Source organism: Periplaneta americana, chromosome 2, assembly GCF_040183065.1.
Source record: "Periplaneta americana isolate PAMFEO1 chromosome 2, P.americana_PAMFEO1_priV1, whole genome shotgun sequence".
NCBI lineage: Eukaryota > Metazoa > Arthropoda > Insecta > Blattodea > Blattidae > Periplaneta > Periplaneta americana.
The window spans coordinates 201,757,844-201,775,116 of NC_091118.1; the positions used below are offsets into that span (position 1 = coordinate 201,757,844).

General features: G+C 34.4%; 1 protein-coding gene across 3 annotated transcripts in view; it reads right to left on the reverse strand.

Moving 5' to 3' along the window:
- LOC138695047 (angiotensin-converting enzyme-like) overlaps window positions 1-17,273 on the reverse strand; it is a 107,718-nt gene that overhangs the window by 70,985 nt on the left and 19,460 nt on the right. The gene's annotated exons all lie outside the window — the stretch shown is intronic.

The following is a 17,273-nucleotide window of genomic DNA, read 5'->3' on the forward strand; positions in this document are numbered from 1 at the left end:
TCGTTTTGCATTCGCCCCTCGGTCTTTCATTCGCTTCATCGTTTTTCATTCATCTCTGCCCCTTCGTTATTCATTCGAACCTTGGTTTTTCATTCACTCCTTCATTTTTCATCCACTCCTTCGTTTTCCATCCACTCCTTCATTTTGTATTCACCCCTTAGGTTTTATTCGCCCCTTCGTTTTTCATTGGCCCCTTCATTTTTAATTCGCCCCTTCGTTCCCTATTCATTCCTTAATTTTCCATCCACGTCTTCGCTTTCCATTCACTCCTTCGTTTTCCATTCACTTCTTCGCTTTTTTCATTCACGCCTTCGTTTTGCATTCACTTCTTCGTTTTCTATTCACTCCTATGTTTTCCATTCATTCCTTCGTTTTTCATTCACTTCTTCATTTTTCATTCACTTCTTCGTTTTTCATTCACTTCTTCGTTTTTCATTCATGCCTTCGATTTTCATTTATTCCTTAATTTGTCATGCACTGAATTAGTTCTTCATTAGCTAAACAATAACTAGTTTCTATTCATTCTGTAATTTCCCTCATTTTCAAGAAATTTGTTTTTCGTTTGTCATTTATTAACTTATTCTACATTTTTAAGTATAGGCTACACCTACTAATCACTGACTTGAATTATAACCTATATTCTTAAAACAGAATCAACAAACTCTTTCTAAAAACAGAAGCTAACAACATACATATGGGACGCTGGTGTGGATTTCAAACCCTCCCTCTTCAATGATCACCAATATCACTCACTTTTACATCACAATCGTAAGAGACACAGCTTGGTTCACTTCACAATTCTACTCATTCATCAGGAAGAAAAGCGGAACAAAAGAGCTACAGCTTCAGCATTTACATTGTCAGCTGAGATTAATACAGAGTTTAGTAGACCGTGTGCGTATCTTCACGAAAGGATCGTACATGTAGACCGTGGAGAACAGCTTTATTCCCTGTTCGACACCTTCTTAATAAGATTACTTTCCGTTCACTGGAAGCAAAAAAGAGGATTTTAAGATCTCTGTGCCATTAATTACGTCTGAACTGTCTGTCAGTTGATGGCTTCTTACCAGTGACTTCTAACAGAAAATTTCCCAAAATAATATTTCCTATTCGTACAACTTCTCTCTGTTTAAATCACCATTTAATGTGGAGTTCGTCATTTACTTCAAGGGGTTATACACACCTCGTCACAACCAACTAGAACATAGATTTCAGACTGCTGCATTGGAGTTAAATCGCTCGCTTGAACTCGGTCGAGTGTCGCACCCTCGAGTGAGATACTATCGGTCGTGATACGCTCGTAATAAATAGAAGCTCAGTACAAGGTCATCTCACCGACATGTCTTATCTTGTATGGAAGGCGACAGATAAGATACACATATGTTTTGCTCACACGGTGAAAATAAGGCTTTATTTTCTGCATTTATGACAAACGTTTAATGGAACAGTCAATGGAACGTCCAAAACAGGAACATGAAGTTATAAATAAAAAGGTAAAGGTAAAGGTATCCCCGTAACATGCCATGAAGGCACTTGGGGGGCATGGAGGTAGAGCCCCATGCTTTCCATGACTTCGGCACTAGAATGAGGTGGTGTGGTCGGCACCACGCTCTGACCGCCTTTTACCCCCGGGAAAGACCCGGTACTCAATTTTATAGGCGGCTGAGTGAACCTCGGGGCCGTTCTGAAAGTTTGGCAACGAGAAAAAATCCTGTCATCACCTGGGATCGAACCCCGGACCTTTCGGTCCGTAGCCAGCTGCTCTACCAACTGAGCTACCCGGCCGCCCACTTATAAATAAAATAATATGAAAAACTTCGATATACAGTTATTATTGCTAATTAATAATTATTCAGTATCTGATTTACCACATATATAATATGATAGGTCCATACATAGTGTTCCGCCTATATACTGCGACAATGTAGAAACGTTTTACAAAATATTATTGATATAGCAGTAATTAATAACAATATTAGTACAGAGATAACTTCACAGAAAATATAATAAAACGAATAATCATGCTGCACAACTGTTACAGACGCAAAGATTGATACACTAATTATTAGAGATTATTATTATTATTATTATTATTATTATTATTATTATTATTATTATTATTATTACTATTATTATTATCATTATTATTACTACTACTAGAAAACTTGATACAGTTCTTGCATTATCGTAATTGTGTTCTCCGTTTATAATAATTACCTTTACATCCAATAACATCTATCAGATGTGGCAAAAACAAAATCACTCCTGTGTGGGGAAAAAAAAAAAAAAACATTCACCTACAACATTTATATTACATTTTAAAGCAAGTTTTGTAGTTGTATTCGTACTATGGAGAGGTTAGTTAAACACTGCAAAGTTTTGAAATGATAAGCATCTATGATGTTACTACACAGTTCAGCACTGTAACAAGAACGAATGTCTAACGCTCAGCTTATATCGTTCGAGGATTTATCGCTCGTGACAATTTTACCCGTCATGCATGTGCGCTACCTATCGGATTATGCTATGAACTACTTGGCGCTCGAGCGAAAACGTCCGATGCAGACCTCTGATTAGATTCTATCTGGCCTTGGCTTATGCTATGTTCGCTGCCCAATAAAACTGTACTGCTGGCTACATTCCATTGTTCATTATGCCATTATTATATCTAAAATCATAGCGATGATCGATGAAGAATTCAGACAGATAAATTTCATAATCTTTCTGTTTTTAACGTTTGTCACTGTGGACCGATGAACGATATTGGGACTCCTAGGATGAGATTCGATTTGCATCCGGGATTGATTTTTCAATCTGATCACTTCTTGTGAACTGCCTGGTCTATGTCTGGGTTGTCTCCGTGGATAAAAATCCAGCTGTAGAAGTTTATTCGCCTCATCCCTCTTTCCCAAGGTTGTCAATAAGGACAATAGAAGCAGTGCAGAAAGACCTTTGACCGTTCCGAGAATAAAAAAGAAGCCTAGAAAGGCATTAATTTTTGGAGCCATAATTCGAAAAAGACAATGTCACCAAAAGTCCAAAATTGGTTGTGATGACAATACTAAGAGGCAATAACAGCAGTTGCAGTAACAGCAACTTTCCTGGACTAGAAATACAATGCAAGACGAGCAGAAATTTAAAAAAAAAATGACGAAAATAGTAGTTTTTTATATGAGTACTTACCCTAGATCAAAAACGCAATGCAAGATGAGCAGAAATTGAAAAAAAAAAACAAATTACGAAAACAGTAGTCTTTTTTATACGAGTATTTACCCTAGACCAGAAATACAATGCAAGACGAGCAGAAATTGAAAAAAAAGTTTTACGAAAACAGTAGTCTTTTTTATATATGAGTATTTACCCTAGACCAAAATTACAATGCAAGAGTAGCAGAAATGAAAAAAGTTTTACGAAATCAGTAGTCTTTTTACACGAGTATTTACCCTATACTAAAAATACAATGCAAGAGTAGCAGAAATGAAAAAAATACGAAAACAGTAGTTTTTTTCTACACGACTATTTACCCTAGACCAGGAATATAATGCAAGACGAGCAGAAATTGAAAAAAGTTTTACGAAAAAGTACTCTTTTTTACACGAGTATTTACCGTAGACCAGAAATATATTGCAAGACGAGGAGAAATTGAAAAAATGTTTACGAAAACAGTAGTCTTTTTATATGAGTATTTACCCTAGACCAAAAATACAATGCAAGACGAGCAGAAAATGAAAAAAAAATTACGAAAACAGTAGTTTTTTCTACACGACTATTTACCCTAGACCAGGAATATAATGCAAGACGAGCAGAAATTGAAAAAAGTTTTACGAAAACAGTAGTCTTTTTATATGAGTATTTACCCTAGACCAAAAATACAATGCGAGACGAGCAGAAAATTTAAAAAAAAATTACGAAAACAGTAGTCCTTTTGTATGAGTATTTACCCTAGATCAAAAATACCAATGCAAGACCAACAGAAAATGAAAAAGTTTCACGGAAAAGTAGTTTCTTTTACACGAGTATTTACCCTAGACCAGAAATACTCGTAAATGCAAGACGAACAGAAATTGGAAACCGTTTTACGAAAACAGTAGTCCTTTTATATGAGTATTTACCCTAGACTAGAAATATAATGCAAGACGAGCAGAACTGAAAAAAGTTTTACGAAAACACTAGTCCTTTTATATGAGTATTTACCCTAGACTAGAAATATAATGCAAGACGAGCAGAAATGAAAAAAGTTTTACGAAAACAGTAGTCTTTTTACATGAGTATTTACCCTAGGCCAGAAATATAATGCAAGACGAGCAGAACTGAAAAAAGTTTTACGAAAACAGTAGTCTTTTTATATGAGTATTTACCCTAGGCCAGAAATATAATGCAAGACGAGCAGAACTGAAAAAAGTTTTACGAAAACAGTAGTCTTTTTATATGAGTATTTACCCTAGGCCAGAAATATAATGCAAGACGAGCAGAACTGAAAAAAGTTTTACGAAAACAGTAGTCCTTTTATATGAGTATTTACCCTAGGCCAGAAATATAATGCAAGACGAGCAGAACTGAAAAAAGTTTTACGAAAACAGTAGTCTTTTTATATGAGTATTTACCCTAGGCCAGAAATATAATGCAAGACGAGCAGAACTGAAAAAAGTTTTACGAAAACAGTAGTCTTTTTATATGAGTATTTACCCTAGGCCAGAAATATAATGCAAGACGAGCAGAACTGAAAAAAGTTTTACGAAAACAGTAGTCTTTTTATATGAGTATTTACCCTAGACCAAAAATGCAATGCAAGACAAGCAGAAATTGAAAAAAAAAATTACGAAAACAGTAGTTTTTTCTACACGACTATTTACCCTAGACCAGGAATATAATGCAAGACGAGCAGAAGTTGAAAAAAGTTTTACGAAAACAGTAGTCCTTTTATATGAGTATTTACCCTAGACCAAAAATACAATGCAAGACGAGCAGAAAATGAAAAAAAAAAAAAATTACGAAAACAGTAGTCCTTTTGTATGAGTATTTACCCTAGATTAAAAATACAATGCAAGACCAACAGAAAATGAAAAAGTTTCACGAAAAAGTAGTCTCTTTTACACGAGTATTTACCCTAGACCAGAAATACTCGTAAATGCAAGACGAACAGAAATTGGAAAACGTTTTACGAAAACAGTAGTCCTTTTATATGAGTATTTACCCTAGATCAAAAATACAATGCAAGACGAACAGAAAATGAAAAACGTTTTACGAAAAAGTAGTCTCTTTTACACGAGTATTTACTCTAGACCAGAAATACTCGTAAAATGCAAGACGAGCAGAAATTGAAAAAAGTTTTACCAAAACAGTAGTCTTTTTTACACGAGTATTTACCCTAGGCCAGAAATATAATGTAAGACGAGCAGAAATTGAAAAAAAAAAAAAAATACGAAAACAGTAGTCTTTTTTATATGAGTATTTACCCTAGACTAGAAATATAATGCAAGACGAGCAGAAATTGAAAAAAGTTTTACGAAAACAGTAGTCTTTTTTATATGAGTATTTACCCTAGGCCAGAAATATAATGTAAGACGAGCAGAAATGGAAAAAAACGTTTAGCAAAAGCAGTAGTTTTTTTTACACGAGTATTTATCCTAGACCATAAATATAATGCAACGAGGAAGATGGCATTCAAAAGTGATTTTATTTCCAAATTCCAGTATAAGGAACATATAAAATTTGGAGTGGTCGGATGAGTTTATAGCTACCATAAATCATAAATCACAGCGATCATAAATCTGGAGCAGAAAATATCACCAAGAGCTGCTGAAACTATACTTATGTCACTACTTAAGGTTTTAGAACGTATGTAACCCAGGTGTTTTGATTGAAGAATGATCACTAATTCTATTGGAATATGGTTCAGAAAGCCTAAAGAGTTTTTTTAGTCAATTTCAATTCTAATTCTAACAACAACCTTCAAGTGGGCAGTCAGTAATTCCTGACCTCTGGAAAAATCACATGTAAAACATTCTATTTATAATCGCACGTTATCTGTCACTTCTGCGAAAAAAAAAATGATTTGTGGCATGTTTTGCTTCTAGGAGCAACTTTTATGCAAATTTCTTCTTGAAGCATGCTTCTCCTTGTGATGTCATCTTGATTTTCTGGATCAGCAGTAATTCCAGTATTGGTGTGTTTAATGTACGCCTGAATTGTCGGATTTTTTCTCACAACCTGAAAACTCTTTCCCTCTAAGAGTCACCGGGAGCCACACTTAGTAATGCAAACATAACTCCATTGAATGTTTTGAATGAAATTCACTTTCATTTCTGAAATCTGTAATTTCACCCTATCTAGATGAGTTATACAATTTCTTGGTGAGAGGAGGTAAGGCCGAGGATTCGCCATAGATTACCTGACGTTTGCCTTACGGTTTGGGAAAACCTCGGTAAAAATCCAACAAGGTAATGAAAGGGCCCTTTCAAAAACGACTGTTTATATTTTTGTATCAGTCAAGCAATAAGACATGATCTGTTGCCCAGTTCTCTCTTCTTTAGGGTCCGTCTGCCCATGTTGGAGGTCAGTTACTGTACTTGGTTGTCATAGAACAATCCAAATTACATTTCGCAACTTACAGACGGAGCTATGAATGAGGTGACAATACTTATCTTTAAATTGTCAACCATTATGATACTATAAAACGCTCGTCTTTGTATAGCACTGCCAGCAGCATCTGGGAGTGTGTATAGAGGCGCTGGAAGTCTTTGTGCTATGCAGTTGGTTTTTATTGCTATACAACAGTGGTGTACAAAATGTGGTCCGCGAGAAAGGGACTGTAATATGTAACAGGGGTACTTTGCAACATGTGCTTCATTCATTCATTCATTCATTCATTCATTCATTCATTCATTCATTCATTCATTCATTCATTCATTCATTCATTCATTCATTCATTCATTCATTCATTCATTCATTCATTCATTCATTCAGTGTTCTGCCCAAGGGCAGGTCTCTCACTGCAAATCCAGCATTCTCTAGTCTTTCCTATTTTCTGCCTTCCTCTTAGTCTCCGCATATGATTAATATATCTTAATGTCATCTATCATCACAATTGAAGAGTCCCCTGCAAGAATGATGGATGTCATTTGGAATACATTTTGCAGGAGAAGCAATTGAAAGTTTGAAATGCTTAGCGCTCAAAGCTTAACTGTGATTTTCCGATCATTACTGGGCAATGATTATCAGTGTTAATGCCATATAACTCTCTATGTACATTCTATATGTCTTAAGCTATGCATTGACAGTCTCGGTTCATTTTCGACAAGAAAGTGACATCCATCATTCTTGCAGTGGACTCTTCAATTCCTTTCAGTGCAGCCTTCAGTAGGCAGTTTCTTCTCAGTCAGTGACGCAACCAATTCCTTTTCCTTTTCCTGATCAGTTTATATATATATATATATATATATATTGTTGTTGCTGTTACATTTTACTAGTCTCTGTGTTAACGAAGCAGTTTTATTGATGAAATCTAAATAAAACAAGATATCGTCGTTGTTCCTGCAATAACTCCTATGTGCAAAATATGAAATTTTTCAATAGGAAGAAAAAACACATTTCGACCCTCCCAAATACTAACATTGTAACTCAATTTTTTTTATGGTTTTGAGTTATGCTAGTTAATATGGTCTTAAATTGTTTCTTTTTCTTCCCGTACTATCATTATAGCTCTAAACATTTCCAATCGTATGTAAAATCTTATTGTTGCTACATGTATACACTGATTTACATGATCATTTTAAAACTTCATTTGCTTCTCCTGAAAAATGGAAGAAAGTGAGTTACAATGTTAATACTTGTGAGGGTCGATTTATTCCTCTATGGCAGTAGTGCATAAGAGATTGTGAATTCTTACATTTTCGAAAGAAAGAAATATAATTACATGTAGGAGATTTTATTATTTGCTCTATCACTATTTAAGTTATTTAATTGAGCAAAAATCTGAAAATCGATAAGTATGTCACATAGGACATATTGCCGGAACAACGACGATATTCTTAACAGAAAATGATTTTTTATGTCTGACATGTCCATGTTCTCTAAATTTCGCTTCTCTTTTATTCACAATCGACTGTGAAATAGTGACCGATTTGGATGAGTTTCGTTAAAAAGTGTGCATACTCTTCTTGTGAATGACTTGTCACCAAATCCTATTATCATCACCATTAGAATTTCTATTCTCTCATTTTCTGTTAAGAACATCTTGTTTTATTGATTTCATCAGTATAACTGAACTTTTGTCCAAAATCATCGCATTCAATTTTAATCGTTAGTTTTCGAAAGCCCTGTATATTAGAATTTTAGTTTTCAATTTTTTAATAATAATAATAATTATAATAATAATAATAATAATAATAATAATAATAATAATAATAATAATAATAATAATAATGGTTTATTTTAACTGGCAGAGTTAAGGCCATTCGTCCTTCTCTTCCACTCAACCAGTATGACAGAAAATTACTACATTGCTATGAATATAACATAATTAATACATTACAATTCAAAGCAATACAATACTGCAATACAATACAATATAATACATAATTAATATAATACAATGACAATTCTTTTCATCTTCACAACACCAATAAAATAATTATGTAATAATAATAATAATAATAATAATAATAATAACAGTAATAGTAATGATAGTCATACCTAAATTAAATTAAATTATTAAGCTCAATCACAATTATAACTTCAATTTGACTGCGCCCGTAAGAAATCGTTTAGCCTTTTCTTGAAAGTGATTATTGTCTAGCAGCCCCTTATCTTCTGAGGTAGAGAATTCCATTCACGGAGGACTGAGACAGTAAAAGAGGATGAATAGTGGGATGTTCTGTGGGCAGGAATTGCTAGGATTTGGCTCTCCTGTGACCTGGTGTTTATAGATTGTGATTGGAGGATAAGTAGTTAAACCGGGGACGAAGATAATTTGGAGTAGAAGTGTGGAGAACTCGAAACAGAAGAGAGAGCGAATGAAGTGTTATACGGTTATTAAGCTGCAGCCAGGATAAAGATTTGAACGAGGGTGTATCTCGTAGTTAAAAGTACATCCTTCTTGTAACCCCATTGAACACTTTATGAAAATTACAAACTATGATAACAACAATTCTGATCTGATATTTGTTGCAACTAGCCTCTTCTTTTGCTATGATGGATGTAGCCTTACGGACTACCTCTAGAAGACGGAGTTAAAATGAAGAAAATACACTCCAATTACAAGAAGTGGATATCCTCGGCTTATGAATTATATCTCTATGCAATTCCAACAAATTCAAAAGAGGAAATGGTCCCGAGGACAACAAAAGTTTGCGTGACGTTTTGAGGCTCCCAAAAAAGTCATCGCTAACTTTCAAAAGCAGTTTCGCCTTCTTAGAAAGTGTTGGTAATCGTCTTTACGTGGAAACTTGGGGACAAGCCAGTGACAGCTAGACTGGAAAGCTCGCAACTCTGTACGTCAAATTGTCAGCGCTTGATCATGCAGCAAGAATCTGGATTTTAAATGAACATTTCTCGCAATTTACATAGCGGAGTCAAAGACGGTCCGTTACTCCTACACTTCCTGTTGTATGTCCCTGCTTTGACCCCTGAAGCAGGTGGTCCCAACAGAGTTTCAATTCATTATGTTCTCTAGAGGTATTTAGAAGCCGTGCGTTGTGTACTACTATACGTCACAGTTAAGAGCAGACTTGGCGTTGGTTGAAGGTCAAGGTCTTGGGTTCAAATCGTGCCTCAGGTATGAATGTTTGTCAGTGGTGAATGTGACGTTATAAGCAAAGCTCGGAACTTGGGGACTTGTGTGTCGTGTGCATGTGTAAGGTAAAGGTACGATGTACACAAAGCTCACGCTGCAAGTGCTCAGGGACAGTCGTGTGTACTAAGAAAGTGGTCACATCGAATAACAGGAAGACGGATGGGGAAACTGTGTCATTTCGAAGCCAATGACATTCAGAGAATTACAGGAAAACGGTATGTTTGAAGAATTAGAAAATACGTGTTATTCGAATGGGTATTATAGAAGTTTAAAAATACATTTTTTTAAACTTTAGGTACAGAATTCGTCGAGGAATTCGGAGGAGATACTTTATTTGTTTTCGAATGGAGAGTCTATATTTTGTAAGTTGTGGCACACATAAATTAGAGGCATTCATTGAAAGACATTGCAGTCCCTTAAATTAGTGGAAAATCTGTTCATAGCCATGGATCAAGTCGTAGAGGAGCCTGCCCTAATAGTGACACACAAATTGAAAATTATTTTCGAGAAAAATTGAGGATATAGGCCTACTTATTTTTGTCAGATACGAGATCAGCTAGCAAGTGCTGAAAATCGACCAGAAAACAGTGACAGTGAAAACATTCAGTGTTTTAAGTTTGCTCTCGTCACTTCATATGATGTGGAAATAAATTTTTCTCGTTTTATATCATATTATGAAGAAGTTATGGGTTCGGAAATCTTCGAATACACTGTAATAAAATGTACAGAGGAGAACAGTAAAGTTGATATATTTCTCATGTTTTGTTTTTATTATATAATATATGCTATGAAATTACGTGTTTCAACCTACCGTAATACTATCAATATGTTGTTCCATCAGACCTGACAGTAACTCCGTGCTGGAAGCGGGAGTTTGTTGATATTGGAGTCCGGTCGCTTAACTACGTGTAAAGACACAAGTCCCCAAGTTCCGAGCTTTGGTTATAAGCAGAGCTCGGAACTTGGGGACTTGTGTGCCATGAGCATGGGTAACAGGTACAGACGTGGACAAATTATTAGCAAAGCTGAAGATTTTTATTATATGCTTTTACAAAATATGATTCTTCAATTCTGACTACAGTTGACATTTTTGCGTATTTCCAAATTATTAGCAAAATTGAAGATTTGTATTGTATATTTTTAGAAAATTTGACTCTTCAATTTGGACTACATTTGATATTTTTGCATATTTACAAATTATTAGCAAAACTGAAGATTTTTATTGTATATTTTTACCAAATTCAACTCTTCAATTTGGACTACAGTTCACATTTTGGATATTTACAAATTATTAGCAAAACTGAAGATTTTTATTTTATATTTTGACAAAATTTGACTCTTCAATTTTGACTGAAGTTGACATTTTTGCATATTTATAAATTTTTAGCAAAATTAAAGATTTTTTATTATGTATTTTTACAAAATGTGGCTCTTCAATTTAAACTACAGTTACATTTTTGCATATTTCTGTCTACTATAATGATGGAAATATGAAAATTGTCAACTGTAGTCTAAATTGAAAAGTCAAATTTTGTAAACAGAATTATCATAAAAATCGTCAATTTTGATAATAATTTGTCCACGTCTGTACAACGTACACAAAGCTAACGCTGCAAGTGCTCAGGGACAGTCGTGTGTACTAAGAAAGTGGCCACAACTAATGACAGGAAGACGGACGACGAATTGCGTCATGTCGAATCCAATGACATTCAGAGAATTACAATTAAACGTTTTATTTAAGAAATTAGAAAATACTTGTTATTCGAATGGGTATTATAGAAGTATGAAAATACATTTTTTAAATTTTAGGTACAGAATTACGTGGAGGAATTCGGAGGAGATACATTATTTTCTTGGAATGAATAATTTATATTTAGTAAGTTGTGCCACACACAAACCAGAGGCTGGAAACAGGCATTCATTGAAAGACATTGCAGTCCTTTAAATTGATGGAAAATATGTCATAGCCATGGATGAAGTCGTAGAGGGACCTGCCCTAGTAGTGACACAAATTGAAAACTATTTTCGAGAAAAATTCAGGATATACTTATCTTTCTCAGATACGAGATTAGCTAGCAATTGCTGAAAATCGAACGGAAAACAGTGACAGTTAAAATATTCAGTATTTTAAGTTTGCTGCCGTCACTTCATGTGTCGTGGAAATAAGTTTTTCTCGTTTCAAATCATGTTTAACTAACAGGTAAAGAAGTTATGGGTTCGAAAATCTTCGAATGTAAGTAGTCATACACTGTAATAAAATGTACAGAGTAGGATAGCAAATTTGATATATTGCTCATGTTTATTTTATTATATATATCCTATAAAATTACGTGTTTCAACTTACATGTTATTCCAGCCAAAACCACTTTTATAGCAGACCTGACAGTGCCTCCGTCCTAGAAGCGGGGGTTTGTTGACATTGAAGTCCGGTCGCTTAGCCACGTGTAAAGACACAAGTCCCCGAGTTCCGAGCTTTGGTTATAAGCTATCATAAAAATTAAAATCAGATGTTGTGCTGACTCTGACACAGAAATCTCACCGTGTTCTCGTCCTTTGTCAGGACAAAATCGCCTAAATATGGTACCAAGGCAAAAAAAAAAACTTCTAAATCATTCAAATGTAACCGCGGTGGTGATTACGTTATTATTATTATTATTATTATTATTATTATTATTATTATTATGCTCTATTTTTCTAAATGGTATTGTATTATAATCTTCATACATTATTAAGGAAAGAGAATATTACATAATTAATGTTATTTTGCAACAAAATATTCGTTTTAATGCTTGATTTTACGTCAGTTAGATGGAGATAAGAATAAGCATGTGTAGCTAGAATAGGTCATTCGTTATCTCGTGAAATGAAATGCATGCGAGCGCCATAGGAACCTTATGGTGGAGGTAAGTGAGCTAGCTAGGTGCAAGTGGAAGCAGAGCGAGGGAGGGAAGCCTCTCAGTACACTTTCTGCTTCCCCTCAGAGCTTTAAAGAAACGTCTTCATCTGACTCCTTATAAACTTCAATTGTTACATGCATTTTATCCAGATGGTTATAACAAAAGTTATGAGTTTGTTGTGAATATTTTTAATGAGTCACAGATTCAAATTTTGTCAGCCACATAATACATTGCAATTTTCTTTCGAAATCTATCTTGTATAATTAATTGTAACAATGAAAATTATTGTATTTGTTTGATTTTTACCCTCTTTTGTTTCCTTCAGTGCCTCAAAATTACAGACGGAAAACTTTGAGAGATTTATTTTCACCTGGCAGCAATATTAGCTACATTTCTACCTCTATTCATTAAAAAAATAATATAATTCTCTGAAACCCCATCATGACTTTTGGGACACAATGTATAATTATATAAATATTGGAGTGGTTAATTCCCGATTTACCACGAAAATCGTCTGTAGCTGCATTTAGATTGGCAACAGGCCATGACTGTTTGGCCAAACACCTGCACAGAATTGGAATATATCAGTCCCCTAACTGCCCATTGTGCAACTCAAACCAAGACATGGATACGGAACACCTCAAAATCTGTGCTTCAGTGGCTGACCATGATAATATCTTTGAAAAATATTGGAATGCAAGAGGTCAAATGACTTTATTGTCAAACGCCTGGCATTAGAAAACAACAACATAAATATAATTAAGCTTATATATCATTTATATACGTATTATACAGAAATTCCAAAGCTATGTAAGCAAACACAACTTGTGCAGAAATGAATTCTATCAAAGTTACCGGCATGACGTTTGTAAGCACTGTTAACCGAACGACTATCTTCGATTCTCCACGGTGGTAATCCGAATTGGAATCCCAGCGGGCCCAAATGGAATTCGTAATGGGCAAAGACGGTATTAGGTGGTAGATTACCGCAGGATCCCCGTTTCCTCTACCGACATTCCACCATTGCTCTAATAATCATCGTACTGGTGTGCTCAAGACCACTACGGTTCACCACTGTCTACGCTCTGCGACAGAAAAATCTACAATTGTGGCTTTGTCCTCCTAGCGGAGAACATCTGCCAATAGGAAAAAACGCTGTAAACTCCTGCGTTTCCAAGCAGTATACACATTGCATGCATTAGCTGGAACAGGCAGGCTCGAAGAAGGACGATTCGAACAAGGCGTTCATTCATTAATTAGTATTATTTACATTAAATGTTGCTCTGAACTGTGTTTCATCTTCTGTAATTGTTTTCCTTACGCGATTTGTTTATTTTGTAACAAGTCTTTGGAGACTCCAGAAGAACTGGTTCATGTTACCATTTGCCAGCCTCATTCTTTCTTTCTCTGCTTAACCTCTCTTTTTATCCGACTTACAAAAAATGTGACATCTGTACATTTAGGCTAACATTATTATATTGCACTTTTATAAAAGCTTAAGAAATAAAAGATGAGGTAGTTTATCGCTTTACTTAAACGAAACGAAGACGTTATCCTTTGCTACATTAGTGGTTGTTACATATTATAAATAATCGTATACTAGTGGCTTGTGCAGCAAATGCTGCAAACTAAGTTCATTAGACGTTCAAATAAACATTTTTCAGATTTATTTTCAATGAAGAATACCAGACATTCGGAAAGTTATTTGCTTCCATAATAATGAAAGATACTCTCTCTCTCGAGCCAATACTGAAGAGAACCACGCATATAAATATCTACACCACACCGCCATTAAATATATGAAAAAGACCCAACCCCACTTGAATAATAACTATAAAAATATTTGATTTTTAATAATATTATTATCTTACGTAAGTTTTATAGCTTTCAGTAACATATACTATATAGCCGCCACTCAGTAAAATATAGAAATCAAAATCTAATTTAAGTTATTCTCTACATCTACTTATATAACCCCAAAACGTTTCACTCTCATATCATCAATATAGCATTAATATGTGTAATTAATGAAAAATAGTCACATCACGGCATTAACTACAATAATATTTCATTTCTAATAGTAATAATGTCATCAAACCACCTCAAGTTTTGTAGTTTTTAATATCCAATATACAGCTGTACCCAGAAAATTACACATCGCAGAATCGAACCTGTAAATTATTTTTAGTAAGTTACGTTTTTAATAACCAATTTAATTTGAGCTCTAAATATGTCAGGATTCTTGCAGATCATGGCCTTCGTGTAATATTGTTTACTGTAGTATGTGTTTTGTTTTATTCTGAAATGCAACACGGCCGACTTGATGCTCGATTCGCTTCTCCTGAATGCAATTAGCTAGTTCTCAAAACTGACGACAGATGGATTTTGGAAAATAGGAAAATTATGTAGGAAAATCGACATTTCACTGAAAACTACTATTTTTTCGAAAAACGTCGGGTTCCAAGCTTCAAAATGAGGGGCCACTTATTAAAATCCGTTTAGCCGTTTTCCCGTAATTTCCATTACCAGTTCAAATTATATATATATATATATATATAGATTTATCTCCGTTAACTAAAACTAAGATTTCTTTATCAATATCGGTGTGTCTTCATTTGTTCGCACTTACGTCATATTAACAGCAAGAGCATGTAAATTACGTAGGCTATCTTATAAGCAGGATAAGAAGTTAAAACTACTACTACTACTACTACTACTACTACTACCACTACTACTACTAATAATAATAATAATAATAATAATAATAATAATAATAACAGTTTTATTTAACTTGGCAGATTTAAGGCCATAAGGCCTTCTCTTACACTGAACCACGATTAAAACTTGCTTACATAAAACTAGGCCTATGTGTGTAAACTGGAATTGTATTGTGAAAGGGGTAAGACAGACCATAAAAGAAACAAAATAACAACGCTGAAAGTTTTTTTAACGAAAAAAGTGAGAAAACCGTCTAATTTTCAGGGTGAAGGTAGTTTGGAATCTGAAGAATTCATGTAGGACGTCACGCAACATAACTTACCTTATTTTTACTATTATTATTATTATTATTATTATTATTATTACTTAGGCTGCTTACTTACTTTCTGGCTTTTAAGGAACCCGGAGGTTCATTGCCGCCCTCATATAAGCCCGCCGTCGGTTCCTATCCTACGCAAGATTAATCCAATCTCTATCATCATATCCCACCTCCCACAAATCCATTTTAATATTATCCTCCCATCTATGTCTTGGCATTCACAAAGGTCTTTTTCCCTCCGGCCTCCCAACTAATACTCTACACACATTTCTGGATTCGCCCATACGTGCTACATGTCCTGCCCATCTCAAACGTCTGGATTTAATGTTCCTAATTATGTCAGGTGAAGAATACAATGCGTGCAGTTCTGTGTTGTGCAACTTTCTCCATTCTCCTGTACCTTCATCCCTCTCAGTCCCAAATATTTTCCTAAGAACCTTATTCTCAAACACCCTTAACCTCTGTTCCTCTCTCAAAGTTTTTTTATTTTTATTTTAATAGGTTATTTTACGACGTTTTTCAACATCTTAGGTTATTTAGCGTCTGAATGAGATGAAAGTTATAATGACGGAGAAATGAGACCGGGGTCCAACACCGAAAGTTACCCAGTATATATATATATATATATATATATATATATATATATATATATATATACCCAGAATTTGCTCATATTGGGTTGAGGGAAAACCTCGGAAAAACTTCAACCAGATAATTTGCCATAACCGAGAATCGAACCTGGGCCACCTGGTTTCGCGGCCAGACGCGCTAATCGTAACTCCACAGGTATGGACTCTCTCAAAGTAAGAGTCCAAATTTCACAACCATAAAGAACAACCAGTAATATAACTGTTTTATAAATTCTAACTTTCAGATTTTTTTGAGAGCAGACTGGATGACAAAAGCTTCTCAACCGAATAATAAAAGACATTTCGCAAAATTATTTTGCGTTTTATTTCCTCCCGATTGTCATTTGAATTTGATTATCATTATTATTGGTATTATTATTATTGTTATTATTATTATTATTATTATTATTATTATTATTATTATTATTATTATGAACTGCTTTATTTCGTTATGATCGTTACGAATACAATGTCGTGTATAAAGATGTTGCCAATTAAGATAATATTATGAGTGTGCAGACATAAATCATAGGATAAAAATAATCAGGAAATAGTCACGAAAGTATTGTCACATTTTTAACCATATATCTGCAGTGCTCGGGAAAAGTGACATAAGTCATTTTCCACAAACCTTTTTTGATAATTTATTGACAACTTACACTGGTTTATGTCGATATTATTTTTTTTTCTGTATGAATTATTGTAATGGGAGAAATACTTATGTATTTTTTTTTCCAAGCGAGCAGATGTTCCGTAATTTGTCAATAAATTATCAAGAAAGGTTTGTGGAAACTGACTTGTGTCACTTTTCCCGAGCACTGCAGAATATGTGATATTGCATTTATTTTTCACGAAAAATTTGACAAATTTTCACCGAAAAAACCTTGCCTGGTTATAAGATACTCTTCCAAAGTTTA